This window comes from Microcebus murinus, chromosome 17, assembly GCF_040939455.1.
Source record: "Microcebus murinus isolate Inina chromosome 17, M.murinus_Inina_mat1.0, whole genome shotgun sequence".
NCBI lineage: Eukaryota > Metazoa > Chordata > Mammalia > Primates > Cheirogaleidae > Microcebus > Microcebus murinus.
In genome coordinates this window covers 21,738,021-21,749,294 of record NC_134120.1, presented here as the reverse complement: position 1 = coordinate 21,749,294, position 11,274 = coordinate 21,738,021, and positions in this window count along the sequence as shown.

Below are 11,274 nucleotides of genomic sequence, written 5' to 3'. Positions count from 1 at the left end.
GGCCTGTGGGAAGGAAGCTATGAGCCTCTGGCACCCCCCTCCCTACTGTCCTCATCCTCTGTGGGGCATGTCCCTGAAGGCTGAGCCTAGCATGCTGGTGGGTGTGAGCAGAGGCCTGGGGCAGAGGTCAAGTTCCCAAGTAGGTATTAGGACCTTCCCATCCCCCTCTGCTCTGCAGCTCCCTCCCACATGTGCGGCCATTTGCTCTTTTTTTCTTTCCTCATATGCATTTGTATAGGGGACTTGTGAAAACCAGAAGCAGCAATGCACCAAGGGATGTGACTTTAATGGCAGGATTTCCAGCACGGGCCAGGCTGGGAGACAGCCTGTGTCCTTTACATTGGGCCCAAATCACATCCAGTTCATGCAGGCTGCTCACTTTTAAGGGCAGGTGTTTTCTACACCTGCTGTATTTGCTGCTGGTGAAAAATATTAGAATTCCTGCCTCCGCATGCAGCCTGCAGGGAGAAGGGAACAAGCTTTGTGGTGCTCCTGCCTGGTCTCAGCCTAGCCTGTGCCTGGCGCCACCCGCTGGGGCAAGCGTGGGGCCCTGGGTCCTTCCTTCTCAGCACTCCCTTCTCCAGGGGCCCAAGCGTTGTCGTTAGGGCTAATTACAGAGCTTCCTTTCCCTGTGCAACTTAGTGCCTATAAAAGGCCAGTGAGAACTGTGTAGAGATAATAGGCCTTGGAGGGGCCAAGCCCTTACCCTGCCACTGACCACATTGGTGACCTTGAGCAAGTTCCTCAATGTCACTGAACTCCAGTCCTTTGCTCTGTAAAACAGGGTGGTGAAGCTGCCAACTGCAGATGGCCATGAGGATGAAGCGAATGTGTGTGACGAGCAGGGCCCTTGGGACGCTCCCTTGTGTCCCTGTTTGGAGCTGATCCAATTGCACTAAATTCTAAAAAGCCCCGTGGGTCACTCCACTGAAAGCTAAACTCAGGGAATCTTCTTCTGGGATTCCTAGGGCTTCTGAAGGTTAGAGACATGAGCTCACTCTTGCAACAAATATACACTGAGTGCGGATAGCAGGTCAGACAATAAACGAGTAAATTATCTAAAACAAAAGCCTCTCTGCGAGGGCTATGCACACAGAAGGGCTCTGGCAGACCTCCCTGGAGGCTGGGCTACTGGAGGCTGACCTCCCTGGGGGCTGGGCTACTGGGCCGGGGAGGGTGGGGCAGGCTGTGAGCGCTGCCAGTGGATGGGAGCCCCTTTTCCACCCCAGGCAAGGTGGACAAAAAACCACAGTGGCCCTAGTGCTAAGGGCCACAGTGAGACAAAAGGGGAGGCTGAGGCTGGAGGGGGTAGTCAGCCTCCTTCTTGGGCCATGACTGCTTCCCAAGCCTGTCCCCACCCTGTGGGAGAATGCTGGTCCCTGCAGGAGCCATTCTCTGCACCCCTACCCACCTCAAGTCATCCCAGTGCACCGCTAGCTTTGGAGTCAGACCTGAATGCTCCCCTGCTCTGCATCGGGAAACTCTGAGCCTTAGTTTTTCTACCTATAAAATGGTGATAATTGTATCTTTTTATTCCACCCACCCAGGAAAACCACGTAAAATAGGAAGAGGAAGTGCTTTCAAGATGACAGCACCTTATGCCCAATGTCTACTATGGGGCGGATTCAAGTGTCAGTCTATAGCAGTAAGCTCCTCCTCAAATGGTTTTTATATTTTAAAAACAACAAAACAGTAACAAAATCCCTCAAAGGTAACAGCCACATGGAACATTCTGACCTTTCATTCTCTTTCTGGTGAGAGCAAGGATCCCAACAGATGGATGTAGGTGCAGCCATGAGCCAGGGTGTGAACATGTGGCTCACCCTCAGTTGGCCAGCAGACACCAGCATTAAAGCCATGGCTCTTGTGAGATCTGACTGGCTCCAGTGCCTGCCCCAAAGCAGTGGCTGCATCCACGGCCCTGGGGCAGCTGCCTCATTCTGGATGGGCTCAGGACACGGCACCAAGACAGCAGTGGCCAGATTACAGAGGCAGCCACCTGTCTGCATTCCCCACCTTCTGCCTGGGGCGCTGGGTGGTTTCCTGGCCCATTCCTTTCATCAGAACCTTTACCCACAAAGCACAGCCACTGACCTAGCACACCTTAGAGCAAGGCCCAGCAAGCCAAGGCCCACGAGTAGAACCTGGCCCGCAGCCTGTTTATGCGTGGCCTGTGAACTAAGAATGGTTTTCACGTTTTTAAATGGCTGAACAAACTTAACAAGAGAACATTTTTTGTGAAAATTGAGTACTTGCAACAGAGACTGTATGGCCTGCATACCTAAAATATTTATCTCGTCCTTTGCAGAAAAAGCTCGTCATCCCTGAGTTAAAGATACCTTCCTTCCAGGAGCACTAGTGCTTTAATTCACACTCATGCGTTAAGCCAGGGGTCCTCAAACTTTTTAAACAGGGGGCCAGTTCACTGTCCCTCAGACCGTTGGAGGGCCGGACTATAGTTTAAAAAAAACTATGAACAAATTCCTATGCACACTGCACGTATCTTATTTTGAAGTAAAAAAAACAAACAGGCAAAAACACCCACATGTGGCCCGAGGGCTGTAGTTTGAGGATGCCTGTCTTAAGCAAAAGAGATGAAATTCTAATGGTGGGATTTTAGGCACAAGTGGCTTCCTCGGTTCACCCTTTCAAGGGGAGGGAACAAGAAAAATACAGCCAGGTAACAGAGAGGCAGCAGTATGTAAAATAAACGCCTGGAGCTAGGCTGTAGGAATCCTGGTTTCTAATTGCAGCTTCAACTAACTAATAATTATGTGAGTTTTGAGCAAGAGGGCTTTCTAAGTCCTGGTGCTTTCTTCTCCATTCGAGATCTTCCCCCCTCTCCCCCAAAAGGAAAACGATAACTGTGAAATGCCTTGAGACCATAAGTGTCACTCAAAAGCAAAGATTAGTCAATTCTAAAGCATTCTGATTAGGTATATTTCTTCCTTTCAAGGCAAGTGAAACAAGGTATCTATAGATATAGTGGCCCTATTCTCAAACTCCTTGGTTTATCAACAAGACTGTTACATACAGACCCTTGGCATTTGTGTCATTGACACTTTAGTCATTCCCAAGCCTCCCAGAAGTTTCCTCATCTATATCTGTTATTTTGCCAAGGCACAAATCTGAGTAACTCAGCTGCCACTGAGTGAATCCAGGGAGTGGCCCAGTAGCTGCGTTCAAAGACACCCAGCTATTCTCTCCTTGTTATAATAGACATAGTAACTAACAGAGTTGATTAAAGACTCCTTTGTTAATAAATGCCTTGTATGCATGATGCTGGCACTCTCAAAAGTCTCAGGAGGGACTATCCAAGAGTGACGTGAGTCTACATTATTTATTTGTAGTCAGGGACTCTTGACATGTGGTGGCCATTTCTAGAAGATGCCTAACATGTCTTTCAATACAACCCCGGAAGTGGTTTCCTTTTATGGCAGTCTCAGTTTCCGGTTCCTAGAAATTGCTGATTCCAACAGCATCCAATGTCCACAAGTCACCTGAGGGTGCCTGAGGGCAGGAATGGATGACAGCCACATTTTACTCAGTCACCAGAGCAAGCTGCCATCTGAATTGCGCCACGCCCTGTAAAGGTGCCAAAGCATGCAACAGAAACAGAATTTGCACTTGGCATGTTTATTTCCATTCCACTAAAGGTGCATGGGTGCTCTTAAAGAGGCAAACCCACATAGGAGCCCACGCCAGAGACAGTTGCAATAAATTGCATCACCTGGGTTTTTCTGTTTATAATAGCTAGCCTATGTTGGTGGTGCAAATTGGCCAGTTGTGTGCTATTTTAAACCCTGCCTGCTCCTTTCCCCCCTTAGTGCCAAGGGCATACAAAGCTGCCCAGAAGGAAGGAATTCTATCAGCATCAGAAGAATGCATTGAAGTCCTGTTTCCTAAACCCCAGGGGAGATCTGAGTGGGAAGGGAGGATCCAGCTAGCTGAGGACAGAGTCTTTTTTACGGTGTCTGTTTTCCCCAGGCCAAATGCCAACCAGCTGACAAATGTTAGTGGGTGGGAACAATGGAGGAGGAGGGCCTGGGCATAAGGGGGTGGATGTACTTCCTGAGGATCCATGTAGGCCCAGAGTTTCCAGCTGTCACTTCAGAGCGCCGCCCACCTGCTTGGCCAGGTGGGGTTGGCCCTGGCAGAAAGGGCTGCAGGTGAGACCAGTTATCGCCCCGTTTTTGCCAGAACCCCATCCCTGGCCATAAACCTTACCTGGCCAAGCTGCTTTCTTTATGGGACATTTTAGTCAAGTATCCAGACTGGTTGGTCTCAGAATGAATACATTCTTCTTCTGCTAGTCCCTTCCCTTTTCTGAAATGGCACAGAGGCTGCACTCTTAAACTCACCCAGGGTTTGGGCTGGGCTGGGTTGGATGTCCTGTATGTGGACACCTCCATGGACCAGCCTGCTCCCTGGGTTCAGTTTGGAAGCTGGTCACGCCACTGCCAGCCTGACTCCCTGTTCCAAACAGTGACATACCTCAGGTCTCCTCTCCTGCCAGCTGGTCAGAATGGGGGGTGCTCTGTAGAGTCCTGGGGATAATTCGGTGGCCCAACTCCCTTGTAAGACCTCCGGGGGTGTCAAAGCATAGGTGCCTGATGGAGGAACTGGTGTGGGACCAAGTCCCTAAACGAGAGACCCCATGCCGTTTTGTATCTGCTCAGGGGGCCAGGTTGGCCCTGAAAAAAGGATAGCCTGTGTTAACCTCTAGTACAGCGCCCACATGTCCTAGGTCAGGCGTCCTCAAACTATGGCCCGCGGGACATATGCGGCCCCCTGAGGACATTTATCCGCCCACCGGGTGTTTTTGCCGCCGCTGCCTGTCCTGCTTAGCAGCCGACTCCTCCCGGGCCCACAGTGCGCATGTGTGGAATGTGCGCCGCACTCTCCAACGATCTGAGGGACAGTGAACTGGCCCCCTGTTTAAACATTTGAGGACCCCTGTCCTAGGTGCTCAGTGATGTTGAATATCAACTACATGCGTTTCCCGGGGAATCCGATTACTTTGAACAACATGGACTAGACAGGTATTTGTCATGAATGAAATATTTCACACGCAGGAGACTTTGTTTTATCACAGTTAATATAAACTGTGAAGTCAGAGAGCTTTCAATACTGAAACCATTCTGAGAAGAGGTGGCTCCAGGCTGGCGCTGTGGGAGGTCTTTCAAACCATGGGGGTCACGTGGGCTCTGCTTCCCCAGTCATTGTCCTGCCACCAGAGCCTCCTGGTTCCGGTTCTGGGAACGGGCGCTGGGCCTCACGCTCCAGCCCCATCTGTAAAATGGGGTCGCTGTCCTACCTCACAGGGTTGGCGTAACAGTCAAATATGATAATAGACGGAATTCTGATAATATGATAATAGATGGATAATAGATGGAATTTACTTCACTCTTCTGGAGTGAAGTAAAGACAGTGAGGCATTTACATGGGAGCACCAGACCCCCCTTGTCTGAGGACTCAGGAGGTGGAAGAGGAGAGTCTCTCCCTGAATTGGGCCTCATGAGCCCCTGCTGTCCTCTGCCAGGGGTTTCCCCCAACCTGTGCCATCTTTCCTGGTCAAACATGATATGCGAGCGCAGAGATTTTTGTTTCTCTTTTACTTGTGTCTAGAAGCCACTGCAGCTGCGTGGCCTATGGAGCTTGGAGGACCTGACCCCACACCCACACACCGATTCCAATGAAAACTTGGTGCCCAGAAGCCCAAGGAAGCGCATCCACCCTTGGGAGACTGGACAATTTCCTCTCATGACACAGCTGCACAGACCGTGAGAGCATGTCATGTTCTCGAAGAGCTAGTCCCCAGCTGTCACAATCTAAAGCAGGAACACCAGGAAGTACGTGCTGTATCTGACAGACACCTTCCTGTGAGTCGATTTCACTCTTGAAAATGTGTGCAGGGAGTTAAGCAATTTAGGACAGTTTAATATCAAATACGGATGTTGTCGGGAAAATGCAAATTGTTCGCTGATTAAGATGAAACACAAGCCTTCAAAGAAATTTCAGGCTTGCAACTTAAAGCAGCAGTCCACAAACATGGCTTAGGAGAGCAGAACACCCCCATTCCCACACAGCCCACCCTGCCTGAGCCCCACCCGACCGAGTCAGGTCCTGTGAGGTTGGGGTCCCTCATCAGCTCGTCTAAAATGCTCCCAGGTGACTCCAGTGTTCTGGTGGGATTAAGCAGCACTGGCTCAAGGGTGTGTTTGCCCTGTGCAGGTAGGAAGTGGGCGGGTCTGGGGCATGCTCCCTCGGCACTGGTTTCCGGTCCCTTTGTAGATGAGATAAAAGTGATTTCTTCAAGGTCTGAGTGGGGTGCGCACAAACCCATCAGGGAGCTTTGCTGGATCAAACCAGTGCTAACATCAAAGCCCTGCCAGGTCCACTGGGGTCAGCTCCAAATGGTCTTAACCCTGCCCTCGGCACACCCTGAGAGACTGGAGACACATGTGGCAAAGGGGATCAGGGACTCCTGCTTAGGTGTCTTTTCCATCTTTAGATAACAGGAGGAAGCTAAGGATGTCCCTCTCAGCCCTATGGGGACTTAGTCAAGAGAAGCCTCTCACAGCCTTATGAGATGGCATTCCCCAGCCCTTTCTCAAGTCCTCTGGTTCCTTCTGGGAACCAGGGTTAAACGGGAAAACCACAGAAAAATAAGACTTCCTAAAAAGGTGCAGATGTCCTAAGTTTTCAAATAAAATCTCCCTTGGCACCTAAGAAAATGGATTCTTAGGCAGCTTAATTCTTCATTGTTTGTTCCACGAACACTATGCCTTTTTGCTAAGTACTAATATTTTCTGAGGTAACCCGATGGGGCTGCCAGGAGTGGGCAGTCTGCCCTAGGTGGGAAGCGCAGCAGGTAGAGGCCCTAGGTGGGGCACAGTGGTCTCAAGGCCTAGAAGCAGAGATCTCTGGAGCACCTGGAATGTGCTAGACGCATCATTTGTGAAGGGGCCTTTCAGGCTTAGGAGTGCTGACTGCAGGGTCTCCCGGGAGTGTCAGCTGCTCCAGGGCAAGGGGGCAGCAGAGTGTCAGAATCCCACCATCTGGCCTGAAGCTCGCTGGGTGACCTTGGGCAAACCCATTCATCTCTCAACCTTCCTCAGAGTTAAGGATTAAGTGCAATTGTATACAAAACATGTATTAGCATGCTTAACTCAAGTACTCAAAAATAGTGGTTATCTTAGCCACTTAGAGCCTTTTCTCTATCATTTGTCCTAGTACGGAGGACTTCTGCACTCGTGTGCGTGCGTGCATGTGTGTGTACTGCTGACATCTAGTGGGTCAAGGCCAAGGATGCTGGTAAATACCTTACCCCCTCCCCAACAAACCATGGAGCCCAAAATGTCCACAGTGTGAGGCTGAGAGCCCTGATCTATAGAGAGAAGCTGGGGCTAGCCCAAAGACGACGGGTGGGGGAAGCAAGTAGGCACCAAGTGTGGGATCTGACCGCAACTGCAAACTCACGCAACCATCCCCGGAAGAGGAATCTTCTCCTCGAGTAGGCACGTTAGCAGCTATAACTCAAGTGTTAAGCACATCCTTCCCTAAATTGTCCAAGTTAGAGACACTGGATTCAGAATTAAGACTCACAGGTCAGTGGACTGATTTCAATAGCTTTTTGGTAAGCTGTGAAAAAGCAATAGTAATTGGAGGGACAGAAAGGAAAAGCAGCTAGAGGTAGAAATGTGGTACAGAGGGAAAAAAGCATAGTGGTAAGATATATCACATAGTAGAAAAATATGAGGTTCATCCCCCATTCTTGATTTTCTTTGTAGGATAAGGCAAACTGCATACTAAGAGACTACAAACACTTAAGCAAATCGGTCTGCATGAATCTGGAAAAAAGACAAATCCTTTGGAAGGTCAACAAAGTTATCTGGTTGGGCTGCTACCTGCTCATGCTATGGTGGTCTCAAAGATGAAAACAAACAAACAAACAAACAAACAAAAAAAACGAAGTAAAAATTCTGATCCCACCAGTTTGGGCTGATTTTGACATTTCATATGCTTGGCAGAGCACTTTAGTGCCCAGTATGAGTTCACAAATCAATCGTGAAACAAGAATTGATGCCTTCATGGTCACGACAGTCTGAGAATCCAACTTAACTGTATCAGGTTTAAAAAGCTACTGAGATCTTTTGATTGGCATGCCCAGGAATTACAGAACCACTGAGTTAAATGAAAAATGCTCAGCATTTGTTAACAACTGAGACATTTTCCACGGAATCTTCTGCAAATGCCTTTAGACTTGGGGATTTTTATTTTTACCTTAAGCCAGTTACTTAAACTCTTAAGCCTCAGCTTTATTCTCTGCAAAATGGAGATAATAGTCCTTCCGCCCCAGGGCTGCGGTAAAGATTAAGTAAGATTACGCACCTGAGTTCACTTTGTACTAACTGGGTCACACAACTAAAGGTAGTGTCCTAGAACCCAGCGGCTTTTTACTTTTATTTCACATTGCTCTTCAGGCGCACTTCAATATTTTTCAGGGTCATGCTGGGTTTTTAAAAGAACCAGAACAAGAGAATGTTACCCAGGAAAGCAAATTAGTTACTTCACAGCATCTCTGGTTCTTAGTTTCTTACTTGAGGTTCATGCAGTCCTCACAGGTAATTATCTCTATTTTACAGGTAAGGAAAAATGAAAAGAGACTAAAAATATCTAATTTGCAAAGTTTGAGATTAGATACCCTCTAATGAAGCCAAAAAATAAGGGAACTTGAATTGAAATGGAAGCCCAAAGCTGGAGAATAAAATGAAATTCTACAACTGCTCTGCCCTGGCAAGCTCTGTAGGCAGGCCCAGCCCAGGAGCAGTTTCCTAGGCTAAATGACCAGGATTTGGAAAGCATGGAAAATGATGGAAAAATCAGATGTACCCTAAAATGTACAATTCCCTTCAGTGGTCTACTTGGATTTAAAGACCTCAGAGACAGAGCTATGACGCCCAATCAATTCCATCTTTTCCCTAGATGGGGTGGTACCTAAAGGTGTCCAAATGCCGGTGGTGGTGAAAGGGTCAGCAGAAAGATGCTATTCCTGGAGGTTAAAAACACAGGGGGGCAAGATCTGAAGTGAGGTCACTGAAAAGGCTGAGGAAATGGAACAGGATGATCAAGAAAGGCTTGTCTACTAGTAAAGAAAAGTAGAAGGGACCATTTCCGTAATCCTTGACCACAAAGACAATCTTTGACGTGAGGACTTACTTTCCAAAAAACACTGGGAATCACCTGCTTAGGAATGAAAACATAAAATATGACCCTGACTCAAGAGTTGTCAGCACAACCTACTAGTTGTGAGAATAAGATTGTCTCATTAGATTCCATACAGTTCAAGAGAGGCCACTGGGAACAGTGCAGAGAAGCCCATTTTTGGAGTTGGCTTTCTCAAATTCAAATGAGAAAGCAGCTCTCAGAGTATGAATTCTGAGAATCTTCATCCACGTGCTGATAAGAAACCAGGAACATCTGTCTAGCCTCTAGATAACTGGAGCTTCCAGAATTAAAAAGAAACATCCTAAACAATACCATGTGACTTAAATGAGCTAAAGTTCCAAGAACAAATTCAGAAAAGTTGTTTTTAATCCAAACACAATCAAGAGTCCACTCATAATCCTATCTTGGTTTTTATCAATGGCCAAGATGCACAAAAGAGCCCTTAATTGAAGTGATAGACTGTTTTAAGAAAACAGCTTAAAGAGCTGCTTTCAGACACCTACACCATTACTTTCACACATAGACAATTCTTAAAATTTCCAGCAAGTTCTTGTTGTATTCTCCACCAACATGAAAGAAATGAATTAGACTCTCCAGTATTTCTGTGGTTTCAGAAATGGTCTTACTTTCAGAAAATTTTACTTCATCAATACTAACAATTTTTTAATAATAGGTATTGGTATTCCTTGACTCTAGTATCGTATTTTCTCGCATCTGACTCTTGTAGACTTGAAACCACTACCCCATTCATGTCTCTTGTTATTATGCTTTGGTAACTCCCCTGAAATTGCAGGAACACATCACGCCAAAGTTCCATTCTGTTTTTGATCTTGGGAAATGTCATGAAACAGATATAAGCCTTGGTGCTTTAAAAAAGGGGAATACCTACAATGTATTTCCAAATTTGAGGTAATTATATTCTTACAGTTCCAGGATCACATAAAAATCCTCACATCTTCATTTTGAATAGAGGATATAACTGACTTCTCCCAAAACATTCTAATTTAAATAGAACCTCCATAGATTGTCTTTGCATTTTGAGGTTCTGTGCAGCCTTTAAGAAGAGGTGACTTTTTTTTTTTTTTTTTTGAGACAGTCTCACTTTGTTTCCCAGGCTAGAGTGAGTGCCGTGGCATCAGCCTAGCTCACAGCAACCTCAAACTCCTGGGCTCAAGCGATCCTACTGCCTCAGCCTCCCGAGTAGCTGGGACTACAGGCATGCGCCACCATGCCCAGGTAATTTTTTGTATATATATTTTTAGTTGGTCAATTAATTTCTTTCTATTTTTAGTGGAGACAGGGTCTCTCTCAGGCTAGTTTTGAACTCCTGACCTTGAGCAATCCGCCCGCCTCGGCCTCCCAGAGTGCTAGGATTACAGGCGTGAGCCACCGCGCCCGGCCAGATGTGACTTTTTGTGCATTATCATTACTGCAGTAAATTATACATAACACTGCTACAAGTTTTGGGTAAACATTGAAATGTTGCTGGTAGGCATTGAGCAAAGACTTATATGATCTTGACCCTGATTATTTGCTGCCTCTTCTTAAACTACCAAGCTTCTTGTTATTAAGGCAGTTTTTTCAGCTTTCTTCTTGTGTACTCAGCTGAATACTGTAGTTCCTCCTGAGAACTTCCCTATTTAAAAAGAAAGGTACTTAAGCACATGCTTTGAGATACTAAAGGTTTACAATTTTAAATACATTCAAAGGCAGCAGGAAAAGTAATTTTACAACTCATGTAGTCATCAGGTTACAAACCATGAGAGTTATGAATGAAGGTCTAACATCACCCCTGATGACCTAGAAATGTGTGGCTTCTCTTCAGCTGTTTTCTTTTCCCTCCCAATCCCCATCTCTGACTACTTACTATTTAAAATTATCTAAACACTTATCCTATAGTTCTATGCACTGGTGTCCAAATGCTATTCTTTGAAATGTAAAAGCAGACAAACTAGTATGAAGGCAGTAGAATACCTCAGCGGCATAAAAATGTCTTTCACAATTTTCCATTATTCCATATGGTCAGCTGAAAAAACTTAACAG